The 23773-nt window shown below is 45.7% G+C and overlaps 2 non-coding genes across 2 annotated transcripts; both read right to left on the bottom strand.

Annotated features, from left to right (window-relative positions):
- Positions 1–3207: 3207 nt before the first annotated feature.
- On the bottom strand, positions 3208–3282 carry Trnat-ugu (transfer RNA threonine (anticodon UGU)). Its single transcript has one exon. It is a non-coding gene; the product is annotated as a tRNA-Thr (tRNA).
- Positions 3283–3646: 364 nt separating this feature from the next.
- On the bottom strand, positions 3647–3721 carry Trnat-ugu (transfer RNA threonine (anticodon UGU)). The gene has a single exon. It is a non-coding gene; the product is annotated as a tRNA-Thr (tRNA).
- Positions 3722–23773: the final 20052 nt, after the last annotated feature.

The following is a 23773-nucleotide window of genomic DNA, read 5'->3' as shown; positions in this document are numbered from 1 at the left end:
ATATGTAGACATGAAGAATAAAGATGCAGAATGTTAATAACGTTTGTTTTATTCATAAAGTTTTAAGAGTTTCCCCACAAAAAAAAAATTGGAGCATTGCTTTTCAGCACTCCCTCATAGAATTAGCGACGTATTGCATTTCTTGAGAGTAATGGTGATGAGCGATGAACTTGTATTGTTAACTGAAACCTGTCGCAATTAAAGGGTCCAGTCACGGGTTATGAAGTGATAGTTACATAACTGCGCCGTGGTAGTTGTTACTCCTAATAAGTGATCACACGAAGTGATACCCGTCACGTTCCCTGAAAGCTAACGCGTGCTTCACGACAGATGGCTAGCGCACCTGCTGAATATAATTTCACTGCGACAGATGCCGACAACTTTAATGCGAATTGGCCCAGCCCATACCAGTTTCCTCAATTGGAAAATTCTGACGTGAAGGTCTTGCCAAAAGCAGCAGAACAGGCGAGGCTGCACGACGGATGGGTATTTCGATAAATTCAACTTACTCGTCCTGAATATCAAACTCTAGTCCAGCTAAGTATGTCAGGAGACACTTAGTGGGATTCGTTTTTTTGGGAGAAAGCGGTTGGCGGGTTGAAGAAGTTATGGTGTTACAAATGTGTATTTATAGGTATCTCGAAGGATAAGGATTCATGTTCGAGCTCCATCAGAAAAGTCCAAAATTATTATGATCCTTCCAATCTCCTCGGCTTAAATTTACAGGCTCAGCATGCGTACAGTTCAGAATTTGTCCTCAATTTTTGGGCGTTATTAGCATTATGGTTCCTGAAACGTCACCAAACAAAGAACGGATGATATCACTGCTTCATCGTTAAGCTTGTGAAAGTACACTCCTGGAAATTGAAATAAGAACACCGTGAATTCATTGTCCCAGGAAGGGGAAACTTTATTGACACATTCCTGGGGTCAGATACATCACATGATCACACTGACAGAACCACAGGCACATAGACACAGGCAACAGAGCATGCACAATGGCGGCACTAGTACAGTGGATATCCACCTTTCGCAGCAATGCAGGCTGCTATTCTCCCATGGAGACGATCGTAGAGATGCTGGATGTAGTCCTGTGGAACGGCTTGCCATGCCATTTCCACCTGGCGCCTCAGTTGGACCAGCGTTCGTGCTGGACGTGCAGACCGCGTGAGACGACGCTTCATCCAGTCCCAAACATGCTCAATGGGGGACAGATCCGGAGATCTTGCTGGCCGGGGTAGTTGACTTACACCTTCTAGAGCACGTTGGGTGGCACGGGATACATGCGGACGTGCATTGTCCTGTTGGAACAGCAAGTTCCCTTGCCGGTCTAGGAATGGTAGAACGATGGGTTCGATGACGGTTTGGATGTACCGTGCACTATTCAGTGTCCCCTCGACGATCACCAGTGGTGTACGGCCAGTGTAGGAGATCGCTCCCCACACCATGATGCCGGGTGTTGGCCCTGTGTGCCTCGGTCGTATGCAGTCCTGATTGTGGCGCTCACCTACACGGCGCCAAACACGCATACGACCATCATTGGCACCAAGGCAGAAGCGACTCTCATCGCTGAAGACGACACGTCTCCATTCGTCCCTCCATTCACGCCTGTCGCGACAGCACTGGAGGCGGGCTGCACGATGTTGGGGCGTGAGCGGAAGACGGCCTAACGGTGTGCTGGACCGTAGCCCAGCTTCATGGAGACGGTTGCGAATGGTCCTCGCCGATACCCCAGGAGCAACAGTGTCCCTAATTTGCTGGGAAGTGGCGGTGCGGTCCCCTACGGCACTGCGTAGGATCCTACGGTCTTGGCGTGCATCCGTGCGTCGCTGCGGTCCGGTCCCAGGTCGACGGGCACGTGCACCTTCCGCCGACCACTGGCGACAACATCGATGTACTGTGGAGACCTCACGCCCCACGTGTTGAGCAATTCGGCGGTACGTCCACCCGGCCTCCCGCATGCCCACTATACGCCCTCGCTCAAAGTCCGTCAACTGCACATACGGTTCACGTCCACGCTGTCGCGGCATGCTACCAGTGTTAAAGACTGCGATGGAGCTCCGTATGCCACGGCAAACTGGCTGACACTGACGGCGGCGGTGCACAAATGCTGCGCAGCTAGCGCCATTCGACGGCCAACACCGCGGTTCCTGGTGTGTCCGCTGTGCCGTGCGTGTGATCATTGCTTGTACAGCCCTCTCGCAGTGTCCGGAGCAAGTATGGTGGGTCTGACACACCGGTGTCAATGTGTTCTTTTTTCCATTTCCAGGAGTGTATTTTCTCCATTTCCGGCAGGCTCGAGTATTCTGTATCTACTAGCGGTGGTATCTGTCAAAGACGTAAGACAGTCAGCAAGCATTGTGGTAAGGCGCTACGTCAGACACCTGTAGAGTATAACTCTACAGCAAGGTGTTTCAAATAATTTTTTTTGTCATCAGTCTTCTGACTGATTTGTTGCGGCCCGTCACAGATTTCCCATCTGTAGCAATATCTTCATCTCGATCTCGCACTTGGAAACTATGTAGACAATTATTTGCTGGATGTTTTCCAATCGCCGTCTTCTTCTATAATTTTTACCCTCTGCAGCTCTCTTGATGTCTTAACTAATGTCCTACCATTCCTTTCCTTCTTCTTGTCAGAGCTTTCCATATATTACTTTCCCCACCGATTCTGCGGAGAACCTCTCCACTCCTTCTCTTATCAGTAATTTTCTGCATTCTTCTGTAGCACCACATCTCAAATGCTTCGATTCTCTTCTTTTCCGGTTTTCCTACAATCAATGTTTCGCTGCCATAAAATACCGTGCTTCAAACATAAAATCTCAGAAATTTCTTCCTCAAATGGAGGTCTATGTTTGCTGCTAGAAGACATCTCTTAGACAGAAACTCTCTTTTTGCCAGTGCTACCCCGCTTTTTATGTCCTCCTTGTTCCGTCGGTCATGGGTTATTTTGCTATTGAGATATCAGAATTCCTTTCTTCATCTACTTCGTGATCACCAATCCTGATCTTTAGTTCCTCACTGTTCTGGTTCTTGGTACTGCTGATTACTTTCTTCTTTATCTATATATGACGGTAGTATCTGTTCCCGAAAGAACAGTTACCGTGGATGACCATGCAGCTTTGCTAGAAATGAAATGATAATTAAATGGACACCCTAGCTGCAAGCAGGCGTTGATATACTTCATTGGGGACATGTTGAAAATGTGTGCCCCGACCGGGACTCGAACCTGGGACCTCCTGCTTACATGGCAAACGCTCTATCCATCTGAGCCACCGCGGGCATAGAGGATAGTGCGTCTGCAGGGACTTATCCCTCGCACGCTCCCCGTGAGATCCACATTCCCAACATGTCCACACCACTACATTCGTAGTGCGCCTAATAGATGTTGCCCATCATACTCATTACTCGTGGCAGATTAATCTGCCAAGTCCCGTACGAGTTCGGGCATAGCGTGTGCGTTCGCACAAGAAGGTCAGTGGCCGGGAAGCCATATTTTAACTATATATGACGGCAGTATCTGTTCCCGAAAGAACAGTTACCGTGGATGACCATGCAGCTTTGCTAGAAATGAAATGATAATTAAATGGACACCCTAGCTGCAAGCAGGCGTTGATATACTTCATTGGGGACATGTTGAAAATGTGTGCCCCGACCGGGACTCGAACCCGGGATCTCCTGCTTACATGGCAGACGCTCTATCCATCTGAGCCACCGCGCGCACAGAGAATAGTGCGTCTGCAGGCACTTATCCCTTGCACGCTTAATTATCATTTAATTTCTAGCAAAGCTGCATGGTCATCCACTGTAACTGTTCTTTCGGGAACAGATACTACCGTCATATATAGTTAAAAATATGGCTTCTCGGCCATTGAACTTCTTGTGCGAACGCACACGCTATGCTCGAACTCATACGGGACTTGGTAGATTAATCTGCCACGAGTAATGAGTATGATGGGCAAACTTCTATTAGGCGCACTACGAATGTAGTGGTGTGGACATGTTGGGAATGTGGATCTCACGGGGAGCGTGCAAGGGATAAGTCCCTGCAGACGCACTATGCTATGTGCACGCGGTGGCTCAGATGGGTAGAGCGTCTGCCATGTAAGCAGGAGGTCCCAGGTTCGAGTCCCGGTCGGGGAACACATTTTCAACATGTCCCCAATGAAGTATATCAACGCCTGCTTGCAGCTAGGGTGTCCATTTAATTATCATTTCTTTACTTTCTTCTTTCTTAGATTTACTCTTAGTCCATATTTTTTACTCATTAGACTGTTCATTCCATTCAGCAGAACATGTAATCCTTCTTCATTTTCACTGAGGATAGGAATGTCTTCAGCGAATTTTATAACTGATATCCATCCACCTTCAATTTTAATCACACTATTGAACTTATCTTTTGTTTTCGTCGTTTCTTTTTAGATGTATAGATTGATCGGTAGGGGCGAAAGACAACATCGCTGTCTTACTTTTTTTTTAATACGGGCACTTCATACTTTGTCTTCCACTTTTGTGGTACCCTCTTGGCTCTTGTATATATTGTGTATTACCCGTCTTTCCCTATAGCTTACCGCCTGTTTTCCTCACAATTTCGAACATCTTACACCATTGTACATTGACGAACGCTTTTTCAAGTCGACAAATCCTATGAACGTGCTTGATTTTTCCTTAGTGTTGCCTCCATTATCAACCGCAACATCAGAATTGCCTCTCTAATGCCTTTACTTTTCCTAAAGCCAAACTGATCGTAATACAACACATCCTCAATTCTCTTTTCTAGTCTTCTGTATATTATTCTTGACAGCAACTTGGGTTCATGAGTTGTTAAGCTGATTGTGCGATATTTCTCGTACTTGTCAGCTCTTGCAGTCTTGTGTGGATGACATTTCTTCAAATGGTTCAAATAGCTCTGAGTACTATGGGACTTAACATCTGAGGTCATCAGTCCCCCAGAACGTAGAACTACTTAAACTTAACTATCCTAAGGACATCACACACATCCATGCCCGAGGCAGGATTCGAACCTGCGACATTTTTTCGAAAGACGGTATATCGCCAGACTCATACATTCTACACACCTTGAATGCATGAGCTGTTAAGCTGATTGTGCAATTTCTCCACTAGTCGGCTCTTGAAATCTTGTGTGGATGATATTTTTTCGAAAATCATGTTGTATGTCGCCAGACTCATACATTCTACCCAGCAACGTTAATAGTCGTTTTATTCCACTTCGCCCAGTGATTTTAGAAATTCTGATGGAATGTTATCTATCACTTCTGCCATATTTGATCTTATCCCCAAAGCTGTTTTTAATGCTAATTCTAATACTGTATCCACTATCTCTTCCATATCGACTCTTGTTTCTTGCCCTATCACATTATTGGACAAGTCTTCCCCTCATAGGGGCCTTCAGTGTATTCTTTACACCTATCCCCTCTCTCCTCTGCATTTAACAGTGGAATTTACATTGTGTTCTTAGTGTAAAAACCCCTGCTTTTAGTTTCAGCGAAGGTTGTTGTTACTTTCCTGTATGCTGAGTCATTCCTTCCGAATCATTTCGTTTTCTATTTCTTCGCCTTTGTCATGTAGCCATTTCACCTTAACTTCTCTGCAATTCCTATGTATTTTTTTCCTAAGTGACTTGTGTTTGTGTATTCCTAAATTCTCTTGAACATTTTAGTACTTCCTTCTTTCATCGATCAACTAAAGTATTGCCGGCCGCGGTGGTCTAGAGGTTCTAGGCGCTCAGTCCGGAACCGCGCGACTGCTACTGTCGCAGGTTCGAATCCTGCCTCGGGCATGGATGTGTGTGATGTCCTTAGGTTAGTTAGGTTTAAGTAGTTCTAAGTTCTAGGGGACTGATGACCTCAGATGTTAAGTCCCACAGTGCTCAGAGCCATTTGAACCATTTTTTGAACTAAAGTAATTCTTCCGTTATAGGTGGTTTCTTTGCAGTTACCTTATTTGTACCGACGGTTTTATTTCAAACTTATGTGATTGCCCTTTTTAGAGATACCCATTCCTCTTCAACTGTACTGGCTACTGTGCTATTCCTTATCGGAGTATCTATAGAGTCAGAAAACTTCAAGCGTACCTGTTCATTTCTTAGTACTTCTGTGTGTACTTCTTTGCACACTGATTATTTCTGACTACTCTCTTAAACTTCAGCCTACTTGTCACTACTAAATTGTGATCTGAGTCTATATCTACTCCTTGGAACGCCTTACAATCCAGTGTCTGATTTCGGGATCTGTGTCTGACCATGAAGTAATCTAAATGAAACCTTCCCGTACCTCCCACCCTTTTCGAAGCGTACCTCCTCCTCTTGTGGCTCTAAGCACTGTGGGACTTAACACCTGAGGTCATCAGTCCCCTAGACTTAGAACTACTTAAACCTAACTAACAGGAACACTTTCTTCTACTCCTTCCTCTACAACTGCATTCCAATCCCCCTTTGCCTACTGTATTACGCGTTCAGTATCCTCATATACTTTCTCTGTCTCTTCATCTTCAGCTTGCTGGATCGGATCGGATCTTTTGGGATCTTCAGCTTGCGATGTCGGCATGTATACCTGAACTATTGTTGTCTGTGTTGGTTTGCTGTCAGTTCTAATAAGAACAACTCTGTCATTGAAGTTTTCACAGTAACTCACTCTCTACCCTGCCTATACCATTCTGCGCTGCGGTTGGTATTACTCTGTGTAAATCTTTCAAGAAAACCTTCCCCTCTTTCCATTTCACTTCTTTAGCCCCATCGTATCTAGACTGAGCATTAGCATTTCCCTTTTCAGGTTTTCTGGCTTCCCTACAGCGCTCAAACCTCTGACATCCCACGGCCCGACTCATAGAACTCCTTTCGTTGCTCTTTCAATCTTTTCTCATGATCACCTCCCCCTTGGCTGTCTCCTCCGGGAGATACGAATCGGGGACTAGTCTGGAATCTTTTGTCAAAGCAGAGATCATCATGACACTTTTCGATAATGTGCCACATGTCATGTGGATGCATATTATATATCTTGCCCTCTGTACCCCCATGCCGCTGATCATTACTAATTGTTGCACCTTTAGGGGTAGTTTCCCTACCCCAAGGGCAAGGGACTGTCCTTAACCTCTGTCCACCTTTCCACCCTCTTTGACTACACTGTTGGCTGAATGAGGGATGACTTCTTACGTCGGAAGTCTTCCGCCACGTACTGATGTTCAGTTTATATAAAATTTAAATGACGCTGCGCAAATAGATCACGGTTTAGCACCTTCTCAGCGGCGTGGTAATTAGAGACGGTATATAAGAACGTAAAGGACAAACATAGTGAAGGTGGTCTGCCCTGTCCTTCTCGTGGCAGTCATCCTGGCAGTCATCTTCATCGAATAAAGGAAAGCAAGAGAATCCTAAATCTGGGTGATAACAAGGGATTTCAGTCAGTCTCCTCCTGACCGCGAATCCAGTTGCTTAATCACACGACGTCCTCGCTCTGAGCACCAGAAAGAGTAGACGAGAGACAAAGCCTATGTATGTCCCTTGTAGCATACAAAAATAGCTGAAGTGTGCACTGCAAAAAAGTAAATTAATTAAAGATGGTAAGGCGAAGTTTAGAATATGTAGCACAGGGTCACATTTGTCTTACCGAATGCAAATATTAAATCTGTTATGGTCTTTCGGTGCCATTTTGAGACTCTATCATGAACTCTGACATGGAACCGTTTTTCGAATCTTATTAAATATCTCCTCAACTTTTCAATACATACTCGGTTAAAAACTACAACGTCTTATAACATTTTTGCTTATTCGTTTCTTTCCTTTATGCGAACTAAGTATTTTTTCACTACTGTCTTCCGAATCAGCAGTCACTGAGTTCCCCACCAGTTGCCCGCCCTCCACTGTCTGTCCACACATACATGCAGCTCAGTAACGCCTGAGCGCCGCAACCCCTCCAACACCCTTCTCGCCTGCCACCAGTCAATCACAGTGACACTATGTGAGAGATGAAGCGTCTAGCTAACCTATTCCAGTGCTCTTTGCTCTAGTATTAGAATAAAAGTCAACGGCTTTGCCGTTTCCTTTCGGATCACTGAAGTTAAATGCTGTTGGGCTTTGTTAGCACTTGGATGGATGACAGTCCAAATCTGCCGAGCACTGTGGGCAAGCGGGGTGCACTAAGCTCTTGTGAGGCCAATTGAGGAGCTAATTGATTGAGAAGTAGGGGCTCTGGTCACGAAAACTGACAATGGCTGGGAGAGCGATGTGCCAACCACATGCCCCTCTATATCTGCACCCAGTGACGCCTAGTGGCTGAGGATGACACGGCGGTCGGTCGATACCATTGGGCCTTCCGAGGCCTGATCGCCGGAGTTTATTTTATTAGAATAACAAGCGAGTAGTTTTTCGGTAGAGTGTCGCGTTACTTAGACATTTTTTCACGCGTGATTGCAGGCTATGCATTGTGATGCTAGTTGCAGGAATGTTAGATTAGCGTAGCAAGAGAGTGTTTTTAGTGCAATGACGTGTTGAGTTCCATATTTACAACTGTGTGTTTTTCATTAAACATCGGTAAATAGTATCGAGCCGCATTATCGTGCTGGATATTCCAGAAACTTAATGATAGTTGTGTTGCTCGAGTGAGGCACTGATTAAAATGCTTGGGACACTAAGGAGCGGTGGGGGCAGGTGATGAGGAACGACCAATTGCAGCACATTAGTGGTGGTGGTGGGGGGGGGGGGGTGATAAGCACACTGCAAAATAGGGCGAGAGACCATTTTTTGGGTTATAGATTACCATCATTGAAATGACAATTATAACTTCATGATAAAACATAAACGAAATTAATAATATGAGGCTTAAATAGACAAGGTTAGGAAGACTGGAAGAAGAGAAAATCAGAGTTCCTCATGCGCAAAACTAGCATTTTCAAATGAAGAAGAGAAATAATCCAACGAATTCTGCATCCGACATGCACAAACAACTAGAACTGTGTGGGCTGGCTCATCATACGGGCTCCGAGATGTGAAACTAACAACAGTGCTATAGCAAAAAGCGATTTTTACATTTTGAGACTGCAGACTCAGCATAGGTCGACAGCCTGAAAGCTAAAGATAATCGGCACGCGACGACTCCCGGTAAATGAATGGTAAGAGTTGAGATTCGTCTCTTCTCAGTCCAGATTTTCTCTTGAGGGGCGATAGCAAGCTTGAGTCAATGTGACGAAAGAAATGTGTCTCGAAACGTGAAAACAGAGAGGAACGCTACAAAAGTTTCCCCAACTTGGTGAACAATTGCGTGTGGTTCAAATGGCTCTGAGCACTATGCGACTTAACTTCTGAGGTCATCAGTCGCCTAGAACTTAGAACTAATTAAACCTAACTAACCTAAGGACATCACACACATCCATGCCCGAGGCAGGATTCGAACCTGCGACCGGAGCGGTCACGCGGTTCCAGACTGAAGCGCCTTTAACCGCCCGGCCACACCGGCCGGCAATTGCGTGTGGACAATATATTAGGATAGTACCGATTTAGAACGGTCTTCTACTATTTGTTGACGATGCATATACTGTGTCTAGAAGGGGAGGGAGGTACAAAGGATTGGCGAAACAGAAAATATGGCTGAGAGGTTGCTGAACTTCTCATGTGTCATGGAAACGGCAAGGCAGAATTGTTGTAGACATATGTGCTGAATAAATATCTGCTACATCTCAAGAGGGAACTTGGAGACTAGGGCAACCTTGCGGTCACGTGTCAGAGACTGACTCCCGGAAACCGCAACTTCGGAAAATGCCGAGCACGCCAGAGGCCATAACTTCAGAATACGCCGAGCAGGCCCTGAGAACTACCCGAGGATGCCACCAACTCTTGAGCAAAGTTTTATCTGCCGTGATGCCACAGCAAACGCAGGATGTTCCGGAATCGACTTACTTGCGTGAGAACCTTTTATCCCACTACTCTACAGTCTGTACAGTGTGCTTTAATGTAAGAAGGAAACGTAACTGAACCGATACAGCATCGTGATGCAATATGTACCACTGATGTTAAGCAGTTTAGGAACACCCTGGGATGCGCCACTTATGATGAACTGAAGAGGACAGCTGGCTGGCCACAGGAACGGTGAACTGCATGAAGCCAGCCGTAGGGTTGACACAAAAGTTTTGTTATGCTGCAGCGTCATATTATAAAGTAACATCACGAGAAGAAACGAAAGTTTCAGTCACTTTTGTAGTGACCTTCCTCTGGGTTTACATTTAGGGAAATATCACTGCGACTAAAACCTCTGTTCCGTCCAGTGACAATTATTTTACATACCAAAATGGTTCAAATGGCTCTGAGTACTATGGGACTTAACATCTGAGGTCATCAGTCCCCTACAACTTAGAACTACATAAACCTAACTAACCTAAGGACATCACACACATCCATGCTCGAGGCAGGATTCGAGCCTGCGACCGCAGCGGTCGCGCGGTTCCAAACAGAAGCGCCTAGAACCTCTCGGCCATAACAGTAGGCTTTTATATACCCAGTAAACTTTTATGGCAAGTGATTCTGGCTATGGAAGTCTACACACTTACAAACTTAGACTTATGACTGAAACAGTAATATTTATCAGTACTCTCTAAAACAAAATGACCTACTCACCACGAAGGAATTATCCGAATGAGGCGGAAATCGGTAGATGCAATGTACAGGTACAGACATATTACAATGTCAGAAAAATTGGATGATTTATTGAAAAGGAAGAGCTTCTGAAAATGAGAAAATTGAGCAAGTCCACCTCTGGCACTTACACAGTTATTCGTCACGGTGTTGATTGATGAAGTTATTGGATGTCTTCCTGGGGAAAACGGTTCGAAATTCTATCCAGTTGGCGCCTTAGGTCGTCAGAATCCCGAGATGGTCGCTGCCCATAATGCTCCAAATATTTTCAATTGGGGTAAGATCCGGCAAACTTGCTGACTAAGACAGGGTTAGGCAAGCACGTAGAAATTCTGGCTGTGTGCAGGAAGGCCTTATCTTTCTGAAATGTAAGCCCAGGACGGCGCAGGACGGCAGGGTACCCAGAATTTAGCGATGCAGTGGATGACAAACAAAGGGATCCTGCTATGAAATGAAATGACACCGCATATCATCACTCCTGGTTATCGGGCCATATGGCGAGCTACAATCAGGTTAGTATTCCAGCGCCGCGCGATATTAGCCGAGCGGTCTGAGGCGCTGCAGTCATGGACTGTGCTGCTGGTCCCGGCGGAGGTTCGAGTCCTCCCTCGGGCATGGATGTGCGTGTTTGTCCTTAGGATCATTTAGGGTAAGTAGTTTGTAAGCTTAGGGACTGATGACATTAGCAGTTAAGTCCCATAAGATTTCACACACATTTAAACATTTTTTTAGTATTCCACCGCTGTCCAGGGCGCCTCCAGGCACGTCATCGCTGGTCATTGGGGCTCAGTTCGAAGCGGGACTCGTCACTGAAGACAATTCTACGCCAGTCAATGAGACTCCAGGGTGAAGACGTGTCTGGAGACGCGTTGGGTTCAAAAATGGTTCAAATGGCTCTGAGCACTATGGGACGTAACATCTCAGGTCATCAGTCCCCTAGAACTTAGAACTACTTAAACCTAACTAACCTAAGGACATCACACACATCCATGCCCGAGGCAGGATTCGAACCTGCGACCGTAGCGGTCGCGCGGTTCCAGACTGAAGCGCCTAGAACCGCTCGGCCACCAGCGGCCGGCTGACGCCTTGGGCAGTGGTGGGATATCAACCTGACTTTCGCCAACCATACAGCCCGACAGCCAGAAGTGATGGTCGGGGTTGCCATTTGTTTTCATTGCCTGACCCCTTTGATTGTCATCGGAGGCACCCTTACAGCACAGCGTAAGTCGACTGTATTGTACGCCTTGTTTTGTTGCCCTCCTATGCGAGCAATCCTGGCCTCACACTTCAGCAAGGCAGTGTCCGCCCGCACACGACAAGAATTGCCACTGTTTGCCTTCGTGCTAGCCAAACCCTACCTTGGCCAGCGTGTTTGTCGGATCTCTATTCAATTGAAATTCGCATGATAACACTCAGGCGGATATCCAACAACTCTGTTAACAAATGCCAAGCCTGCTTGCATAAGAGCCAGAGATGGAGCAACACGTTATTGAGTTAAATATCTTTCTCTTGAATAAATCATCCACTTTTTTTTTTTTTTTTTTTTTTTTTACACTGTAATTTGTCTGTACATGTAGATCACATCTACTGAGTTCCATCCCATCCGGATAATTTCTTCGTGGAGCGCCCTTTTTTTTTGTCTTATAGTGTACGTTGGAACGTTCCAGTTTACAAGTCTGGTGAATAGGCGGGCCACTAGAGGCAGTCGCAACCTCCGGCTGTATCAATCGCTATATCAACTACCTGATGCTCGTCACAGTTACTCGCTAGCTAAGCGCCAACTGTAACATGTCCAGTATGTGCATAGGTTGCCACTGAAAAAACCACGGAGAGTGTGGAACTCGACCTGGCCGGCACAGCCGCTAGGCTCTGCGTGGCATTTCTCGGCCGTGTAATGGGAATATTTACTTAGTATGATGTCGCTGGCGCGACTATTGCCCACTTTTAACGCGCCGGAAGACAGCCGTGTAAGATAACCCCGGTGTTTACGAGGTGGGGGCACAGGGGTTATAAGAGAAAGCGCGCCTGCCGCTTGCTGCCTGGCGCAGGAATCCGCAGGAGAGAGCGGGCCTTATCCGCGGGCGGAGAGGCAGCTGCTAGCTGCTAAGGGACGCACCTGCGCCGCCGCAGCACCTGCCGCCACAAACACGCAGCGCTCCGCCTCCACCTCCGCGTCTTCTGCCGCGTCCGAAAGGGGCCCGCGGCTTAGGCGGACGATAAGGTGCGAGAAAAGTTTCTTCTCGGGGCTGCAGACCACAACCCGTCCAGAAAACGGAGTATACGGTCAGAGGGCGGTTACGGGACCTGAGTAACGGTTCAGTCATCTCTCGAACGCATGACTGACATCATCATCATCATCATCATCATCATCATCATCATGCTGCACATGCATCATCACGCTTTGCTCTTAAGTCACATACACACTGGGTAAACGAAGGCCAATGGAAGACCTTCCGTTGGACGAGATTTGCTTAGTGTGTACAGGCGACAAATCGGAGCCAACGAAGCGGTTTGCCCTGGTTTCGGTTCGATATTCTAGCAGCTACATCAAAGCATTGGCGGTTCATTGACCTCGTTACTGCTCTCCTATTGTGGACTCTGGGTCGAATATTCGTTGATTCCGTAGCGATTTGCTGTTGAATGGGCGGTTATTTATTGTATTTAAAAATAATGAAGTATGAAGTGGAATACGGAGACAGCATTAAAGCTGAAAGAATTTCATTATGAACGGCAATATTCTTAGGATTATAAAAACAAACTGAAAAGAATAGACACTTGTAGGAAAATACACTGACTAGTCAGAACATTATGACCACCGACCTAATATCGATAAAAACCTGTCCAAGCGACAGCTGCGTCACCTTACGAGGAATGGTTGCTAGTCAGACGCAGGCGCGGTGCATGTAGTGAGCATGCTGTCGGAGTATAAGATGGGAAAGATGCGCGATCAGAAATGGTTCAAATGGCTCTGAGCACTATGGGACTTAACATCTGAGGTCATCAGTCCCGTGGAACTTAGAACTACTTAAACCTAACTAACCTAAGGACATCACACACATCCATGCCCGAGGCAGGATTCGAACCTGCTACCGTAGCAGTCGCGTCATTCCGGAATGAAGCGCCTAGAACCGCCGGTGATGCGCGATCTGTCTGACTTTCACCGGAGGCAGATTGTGATGGCCCAGAGACTCGGCACTATCATTTCGGAAACTGCACGACTAGGCTGATGTTCGAGAAGTGCTATGGATAGTGTCTTCAGCACGTGCCAAAACCAAGGTGAAACCACGTCCAGACGTCGTGGGGTTGGGCGGCTACACCTCATTACAGAAGTCAGACGTCGTAGACTGGGAGGACTGGTAAAACCCGACAGGCGGCAAACTATGGCGGAACTGACAACTGACTTTCATGCTGTGTCTGAACCCACATTACACCTAACGCTTTTAACAATGGGCTCTGTCATTGACGAGCCATGCGTGTGCCACTGTTCGAATGTTAGAATCACGACGTCGGAAACTATTACTGAAATGGGCACGTGGCCATCGGCACTGGACTTCGGCGAAGAGCAGAGTGTTGCGTGATCTGATGAATCCCGGTGCCTTCTTCATCATGCCGATGGGATGGCGGGAATCCGTCATGTTCCTGGGCAACAGCTGCTTGTCACTTATACTGCGCCGGCCGGAGTGGCCGTGCGGTTCTAGGCGCTACGGTCTGGAGCCGAGCGACCGCTACGGTCGCTGGTTCGAATCCTGCCTCGGGCATGGATGTGTGTGATGTCCTTAGGTTAGTTAGGTTCAAGTAGTTCTAAGTTCTAGGCCACTGATGACCTCAGAAGTTAAGTCCCATAGTGCTCAGAGCAATTTGAACTTATACTGCGGGACGGAGACAATATGGCAGCGGCTCCGTTGTGCTCCGGGGAATATTCACGTGGACATCCATGGGTCCATTGGAGCTCGCGCAAGGCACCATCACGGCCAAGGGGCAATGTACACTGGTTGATGATATTTGGTTTGTGGGGCGCTCAACTGCGCCGTCATCAGCGCCCGTACAAAGTCCTAATCTTTACACAGTCCAATCTAGCCACTTTCACGAATGATGATGAAATAATGACAACACAAATACCCAGTCCCCCGGCAGAGAGAAAATCCCCAACCCGGCCGAGAACAGAACCCGAGACCCCGTGATGCAGGGGTAGCAACGCTAGCCATTACACCACGACCTGCGGACTGTACAGTGGCTGTAGACCACGTACACACCTTCATGACGATCGTGTTTCCCGACGGCAGTGGCATTTGTCAACAAGGAAAAGAGGCATGTCACAAGGCGAGGAGTGTAATGAAGTGGTTCGAGGAACGCAGTGGCGAGTTCCAGTTGACGTGCTTCTCCCCTAACTCGCCAGATCCGAACCCGAGAGAACACATCTTGGATGTGATTAAATCTGGCATCGGAACTCATCGCTCACCTTCCCGGAATTTACGGGAATTAGGTGACTTGTGTGTGCAGATGTGGTGCCAACTCCCTCCAGCGACTTACCAAGACCTCGTTGTTTCCATGCGACGACGCGTCACCGCCATTATCCGTGGCAAATGTGGACAGAACGGTTATTAGTTAGGTGGCTATAGTATTCTGGCTGATCAGTGTAAGTGTGTTGTTAACAGTAAGTGCACGATTTAATAAAGAAAACGGAGTCATTATTGATATCTTTTCACTGTCAACCATCAAGATAAACAAAACTCGGATGGTGCTGAACGGTGCCTAAAAGAAGGGTCACCTTCGGAAATTTTACGGCTTGCATAATTCAATAACGATTCGAAATTTGTAACCTTCATTCGGAAAAAATTTTAAATAGCCCATATTTCGATTCAGCTTTAAGCTGAGACATTAATTTCGACCCACCACACTGCTCCCTAATTTTTAAAAGAGAGATTACCCACCAGCTTCTTCTGATGATCAGCCTCTTGCAGTAAAGTAAGTTATTTACTTGCGACGACTGCTAAAACCTTTTCTTCTCACAGAATGTTGGACTAAAACTCAATTTCATAACAATAACATAACGGGAACTTCGTGGGCAAGTTGTCAGAGCCAGCTGCGATTCCTCATGGCCACATCTCATGGTCCCAGCCCCTTGGATTGCTGAGAAAGGGAGGCCGAACGCCAATGTGTTGACGACCAACGTCCGGTCGAATCGATTGGCTATCGTGCTTTGGCCTTTGCTGGCCTAATGTGCATGTGCCTTTATAGGAATCTTTCATTGTGTTGTTTGAAGACAGAAGTGGTACCTCGTTTAGCATATTTTCACTTGGATGATCATCTGATCGAAATATGTAGTGGTCGGGAAAGAAATTACAAGATAAACGGGAGATGTGCACTGAGGTGACAAAAGTCAGGAGACATGCATAATATCGTGTCGAACTTCCTTCTGCCCGGCAAATCTCAGGAACTCGACGTGACATGGACTAAACAAGTTGTTGGAAGTCCACTGCAGAAATATTGAGCCATGCTACTTCTATAGTTGCGAAAATGTTGCCGGTGCAAGGTCTTGAGCACGAACCGACCTCTCCATTATGTCCCATAAATGTTCGATGGGTTGACAGATCCTTCGTTCGCATTGTCCAGAATGTTCTTCAAACCAGTCGCGGACAATTGTGGCCTGGTGACATCGGGGATTGTTATCTTTAAAAAATCCATCGTTGTTTGGAAACATAAAACCCATGAATGGCTGCTAACTTACACTCGATGATCGTTTCAGTTGGACGAGAGGAACCAGTCCATTCCGTGTAAACACAGTCCGCACCATTATGGAATCACCACTAGACTGCACAGCGTCTTATTGACGACCAAGGTCAGTGGCTTGCCGAGGTCTGCGCCACACTCTAAATCTATCATTAGCTCTCACAAACTGAAATCGGGACTCATCTGAGCAGGTCATTGTCACCTAAGAGAGGCGCTGCAGACGATGTGCTTGTTAGCAAAGGCACTCACGTCGACCGTCTGTTGCCGTAGCTCATTAACGCCGAATTTCGCCACACGGTTCTAACGGATACGTTCGTTGTACGTCCTACGTTGATTTACGCGTCGGCCACTACGTTGTCAATGGTCAGAGGTAATGCCTGAAATTTAGTATTCTCGGTACACTCGTGACACTGTGGATCTCGCAATATTGAATTCCCTAACGATTTCCGAAATGGAATGTGTCCTTTGCCTAGCTCAAACTACCATTCCGCGTTCAAAGTTCAAATTCCCGTTGTGGAGCCATAACCACGAGGGAAACCTTTCCACATGAATCAACAGAGTACAAATGACAGTTCCCACAATGCACAGCCCTTTTATACCTTGTGTATGCGATACTATCGCCATCCGTGTAAGAGCATATCGCTATCCCCTGACTTCCCTCACTCCACTATAGGTTACACCAGTTATTTCCTATCTTATGACTTCCCACACCTCGCTGTAGGTTACATCACTTATTTAGAGATGAAGAACCTTTTACAGAAATGATCAGCATGGAGAGCTGAATCGAACCAGTTTTCATTCATATTTGTCATGTTGTTGGCGCAGAGCGTCCGTGATCTCACTAAATTTGGATGTAAATGTAATCAGTGAATGCTCACATTTATTCGGTTGGCCAGTTTAGAGTTTTTAGCCATTGTCAGAGGCCCATAATGCTTCTTTGTCAATGGCTGCGTCAAAACATAGGAGTAGTGAACATCTGCTCGCGGCTCCTAATAGTATGACCCTTGAGACCTCTAGTAGGAGCACTGATTGGCGATAACTTTTACAGACAAACCAGTTTTTAGACTGAAGACCAGAACAACAACATATGTGGGGGACAAGTCCGTATGGAAGTGAAATTTGGGTAATTGGAGTGGTGGAATGGAAATCCTTTGAAGTTTGATGTCGCAAGGACTGTTGAAGATAAGATATATGAATCGAGCAAGGAATAAAGACGTCGAGCAAGGAGTCAGCGAGTCAAACAAACAGTAACTAACAGTATGAATCGAAAGTAGTTGAAATTAAATTTCTGCTTGGGTGGATGCTGAAAATTGTATTTGAGGAATGATGGAAGGAAAGAAATTGCAGGTAGGTCTAGATGTAAGTCTATAAGGGACACAGTCGAAAATGTAGGATGCATCGGTTACGCAGACAAGCGACAAGAATGGGGAGGCGCATCGAGCCTTAGGGTTCACGACCAGAGAAACGGCCCTCGAAACGGAAGTAGATTATGCTTTAGCCTACCGTCGGCGATGGGATAGTTACAGACGGAGCATGTGTTTAGATAAGATGGAGAAGGAGAGGCGTTTGTTTCAAAATCACTTACGATTAACCACAGAAAAATTAAATATGGATGGTCAGGCGGGAACTGTACAGACGTCCCACTTCATGTGAGTCCAGAGATTGAAGCACTGCTCCACCTCGCTTGGTGGATAGATTTCGACGTTAAATTTTCTTCCCCATGGTTTAGGCCTCATGCTTATACACACGTATAGATGTACATATAAGCTGAGAAAATTATTGGCTCGTGTACAGTGTACATTCTGGCGAACAAGTTGAAGCATTCGATAACAAGAATAAGTGGCACATTGCGCTTCATACTTTTAAAGTATTTCAAGTCAACTAAGTACAGAAAAGTAATAACGATGGATCATTTTCGAATTTGTTTGTGTGTCACCCATTCTCATTCGCATCCCAAACCTAGGGGTAGAAGGTATCTTATTCGAACAGTGTTTTTATTCAGATGAAGAATCATGTATATGCCAGATTTGGCTGAAACTGCTACAGGCCTTGCACCCACTTTATCCCTAGGCTCAGCCGTAGGAGTACTGCCTTAATGTCACAGTAATTTTCTCCAGTGATACGTGTACAAAGTTTGCTTGAAAGTGCTTCAGTCGTTACAGAGATATACTGATGTGTCACTGTCTACGCACCCTCACCCCATGCACATCCACTCCTAGGGATGAATATTAATCCCAGTTGTCACCAATGACCCTGTTGACTTTAAAAACTATCGATTCAATGCAAATATCGATCGTTATCGAATGTTCTTACATGTCACGGCTTCTAAACCTCCACGCTAACCCCTATGGGTGACAGGCGTATATTATCCTCACAGTTGTTTTATGCAAATGAACATACAAATAATGACGCACACATATACAAAATTTGGTTGAAATTGCTGCATATGTTTCTGAGTTACGCTGCTTTGTCACCATATTTTCAAACGGACATCCACTTCCGCGGGAGATAGTGGTCCCTATCCCCTCAGAAACCGCTTTTCTTTAGTACTTCCTGGTGTTTCTGGTCATTCCGGACACCTTCTTCATCGTGTGTATTTAATTCCAATAAAGTTTCATTTGCGAGCGTAGACTGCCTTGACTATTCTCTTCCACAGTAAAACGTTTCCGGATACGTGAGTACATCGTCATGTAAGTACATCACCCTGATGACGCGCACTTGCAACAGTAGCCGAAGCTCTAGCTTTATAAACAACGTGATGACGCTCTCACATTACATAAACGTTTAATAGAAGGAGGATCGATAATGTTTCATTCTTAATAGCCTTTTTGTCGACAGACGTTAAAGACCAGACTACGTTTCTTGTTCCTTGACGTTCGTATTGCTGTAATTCATTTGATGTACACATTAAACAAACTTTCTTCAAATGTGTAGGAAGATTTCCTCCAAGGTTTCACGACACTTACGAACTCATCTCTTCTCTATCCATTTCGCGTCTATCTAAGAAGTCCCACTAAACAACGCCTGGTAACTCTATGCGTTTGGTGTAGTGTGCATTGTTGATTTTTCACCTCTACCTAGAACCATGTTTAGTCAAGGTCTTCGGCACTCGCGTGTCGAAAGACGTAGTGTAGCCATTGTAACTGTTTTTTACGACATAAACATGTACTGTGACCCAGTATCTTTGTTATCGACAACAGGTTGGCTCGCGTCTCTCCCAAACGGTCGCCAGAGTTCCGTTAGCGCAATGTCAAATTAAGACCGCACTCTATCTTCTGCTAGACAAGCGCCGCTATGTACCGGCACGTTAACTTGTCCACTGTTAACCGGCACGCAGCTGGAATGACGCCAACGGTTCTCAGACAGATTTATGGAGCAAACTTTTGTCGCGCGATTGCATCAACAAGCCTTTAAGGAAGGAATGTCGGTTTTAGTTGAGGGGAGAATGCATGTTGCATAGACAAGCGATGCAGTATAAAGCCGGTTTTTCCTAGAGGTCGGAATTTTGTGCCACACGAATAGGACAGTACATTTTCGGCTGGAATGCAATGCTTAAATACGACGCGCAATTATGTTCTCCCAGGAAATGAAACCAAAAACTACGTGAACTATTCAGTCTACACGTGCTGTCTAGGAAGAGTGTTCAGAGTGTTGTCACGTTAACATTATTTCATTTCAACTTATTTACTTGCCTTGTTGATATAGTTCCTAATTTCTGACCAAATCAAGTCTTTGTCTATATTTGTAACGTCTGGATTTATGTCCTATACAGGGTGGTCCATTGATCGTGACCGGGCCAAATATCTCACGAAATAAGCGTCAAGAGAAAAAACTAAAAAGAACGAAACTTGTCTAGCTTGAAGGGGGAAACCAGATGGCGGTATGGTTGGCCCGCTAGATGGCACTGCCATAGGTCAAACGGATATCAACTGCGTTTTTTAGAATAGGAACCCCTATTTTTATTACATATTCGTGTAGTACGTAAAGAAATATGAATGTTTTAGTTGGACCACTTTTTTCGCTTTGTGATAGATGGCGCTGTAATAGTCACAAACATATGGCTCACAATTTTAGACGAACAGTTGGTAACAGGTAGGTTTTTTTAAATTGAAATACAGAACCTAGGTACGTTTGAACATTTTATTTCGGTTGTTCCAATGTGATACATGTACCTTTGTGAACTTATCATTCCTGAGAACTCATGCTGTTACAGCGTGATAACCTGTAAATACAACATTAATGCAATAAATGCTCAAAATGATGTCCGTTAACATCAATGCATTAGCAATACGTGTAACGACATTCCTCTCAACAGCGAGGCGTTCGCCTTCCTTAATGTTCGCACATGCATGTTGTCAGGCGTTGTCGGTGGATCACGATAGCAAATATCCTTCAACTTTCCCCACAGGAAGAAATCTGGGGACGTCAGATCCGGTGAACGTGCGGGCCATGGTATGGTGCTTCGACTACCAATCCGCCTGTCAAGAAATATGCTATTCAATACCGCTTCAACCGCACGCGAGCTATGTGCCGGACATCCATCATGTTGGAAGTACATCGCCATTTTGTCATGTAGTGAAACATCTTGTAGTAACATCGGTAAAACATTACGTAGGAAATCAGCATACATTGCACCATTTAAATGGCCATCGATAAAATGGGGGCGAATTATCCTTTCTCCCATAATGCCGCGCCATACATCAACCCGCCAAGGTCGCTGATGTTCCACTTGTCGCAGCCATCGTGGATTTTCCGTTGCCCAGTAGTACATATTACTCCGGTTTACGTTACCGCTGTTGGTGAATGACGCTTCGTCGCTAAATAGAACGCGTGCAAACATAAACATAGCCAAAGCCTTGCAGATAAACAAAAATTACGCGAAGCGAAAAGTAGTGTGAGAAGGAATATGCGACAGGCGTTCAATGAATTCGAAAGTGAAGTTCTATGTACTGACTTGGCAGAAAATCCTAAGAAATTTTGGTCTTATGTCAAAGCGGTAGTGGATCAAAACAAAATGTCCAGACACTCTGTGACCAAAATGGTAGTGAAACAGAGGATGACAGACTAAAGGCCGAAATATTAAATGTCTTTTTCCAAAGCTGTTTCACAGTGGAAGACTCCAATGTAGTTCCTTCTCTAGACTGTCGCACAGAAGACAAAATGGTAGATATCGAAATAGACGACCGGGGGGTAGAGAAACAATTAAAATCGCTCAAAAGAGGAAAGGTCGCTGGACCTGATGGGATACCAGTTCGATTTTACACAGAGTACGCGAAGGAACTTGCCCCTTTCTTGCAGCGGTGTACCGTAGGTCTCTAGAAGAGCGTAGCGTTCCAAAGGATTGGAAAAGGGCACAGGTCATCCCCGTTTTCAAGAAGGGACGTCGAACAGATGTGCAGAACTATAGACCTATATCTCTAACGTCTATTATCTTCGAATATAATGACTTTTCTGGAGACTACAAATCTACTCTGTGGGAATCAGCATGGGTTTGGAAAAAGACGATCGTGTGAAACCCAGCTCGCGCTATTCGTCCACGAGACTCAGAGGGCCATAGACACGAGTTCCCAGGTAGATGCCGTGTTTCTTGACTTCCGCAAGGCGTTCGATACTGTTCCCCCACAGTCGTTTAATGAACAAAGTAAGAGCATATGGATTATCATACCAATTGTGTGATTGGATTGAAGAGTTCCTAGATAACAGAACGCAGCATGTCATTCTCAATGGAGAGAAGTCTTCCGAAGTAAGAGTGATTTCAGGTGTGCCGCAGGGGAGTGTCGTAGGACCGTTGCTATTCACAATATACAGCCGCCCGCGGTGGTCTAGTGGTTCTGGCGCTGCAGTCCGGAACCGCGGGACTGCTACGGTCGCAGGTTCGAATCCTACCTCGGGCATGGGTGTGTGTGATGTCCTTAGGTTAGTTAAGTTTAAGTAGTTCTAAGTTCTAGGGGACTTATGACCTAAGATGTTGAGTCCCATAGCGCTCAGAGCCATTTGAACCATTTCACAATATACATAAATGACCTTGTGGATGACATCGGAAGTTCACTGAGGCTTTTTGCGGATGATGCTGTGGTATATCGAGAGGTTGTAACAATGGAAAATTGTACTGAAATGCACGCGGATCTGCAGCGAATTGACGCATGGTGCAGGGAATGGCAATTCAATCTCAATGTAGACAAGTGTAATGTGCTGCGAATACATAGAAAGAAAGATCTCATATCATTTAGCTACAATATAGCAGGTCAGCAACTGGAAGCAGTTAATTCCATAAATTATCTGGGAGTACGCATTAGCAGTGATTTAAAATGGAATGATCATATAAAGTTGATCGTCAGTAAAGCAGATGCCATACAGAGATTCATTGGAAGAATCCTAAGTAAATGCAATCCGAAAACAAAGGAAGTAGGTTACAGTATGCTTGTTCGGCCACTGCTTGAATACTGCTCAGCAGTGTGGGATCCGTACCAGATAGGGTTGATAGAAGAGATAGAGGAGATCCAACGGAGAGCTTCGTTACAGGATCATTTAGTAATCGCGAAAGCGTTACGGAGATGATAGACAAACTCCAGTGGAAAACTCTGCAGGAGAGACGCTCAGTAGCTCGCTCCGGGCTTTTGTTGAAGTTTCGAGAACATACCTTCACCGAGGAGTCAAGCAGTATATTCCTCCCTCCTACGTATATGTCGCGAAGAGACCATGAGGATTAAATCAGAGAGATTAGAGCCCACACAGAGGCATACCGACAATCCTTCTTTCCTCGAACAATAAGAGACTGGAATAGAAGGAGAACCGTTAGAGGTACTCAAGGTACCCTCCGCCACACACCGTTAGGTGGATTGAGGAGTATGGATGTAGATGTAGATGTAGATGCAAAAAATCTGTCATCGTCTCGTAATTTCTCTTGTGCCCAGTGGCAGAACTGTACACAACGTTAAAATTCGTCGCCATGCAATTCCTGGTGCATAGAAATATGGTATGGGTGCAATCGATGTAGATGGAGCATTCTCGACACCGACTTTTTCTTGATTCCCAATTCTCGCGCAATTTGTCTGCTACTGATGTGCGGATTAGCCGCGACAACAGCTAAAACGCCTACTTGGGCATCATCATTTGTTGTAGGTCGTGGCTGACGTTTCACATGTGGCTGAACGCTTCCTGTTTCCTTAAATAACGCAACTGTGGCAGGAACGGTCCGCACACTTGGATGATATCGTCCGGGATACCGAGCAGCATACATAGCACACGCCCGTTGGGTATTTTGATCACAATAGCCATACATCAACACGATATCGACCTTTTCCGAAGTTGGTAAACGGTCCATTTTAACACGGGTAATGTATCACGAAGCAAATACCGTCCGCACTGGCGGAATGTTACGTGATAGCACGTACTTATGCGT

Source organism: Schistocerca cancellata, chromosome 6 (assembly GCF_023864275.1).
Source record: "Schistocerca cancellata isolate TAMUIC-IGC-003103 chromosome 6, iqSchCanc2.1, whole genome shotgun sequence".
In the NCBI taxonomy this organism is placed as follows: Eukaryota; Metazoa; Arthropoda; class Insecta; order Orthoptera; family Acrididae; genus Schistocerca; species Schistocerca cancellata.
Note: the sequence above shows the minus strand (reverse complement) of the source record. Positions and strands in the feature narration are given on the sequence as shown.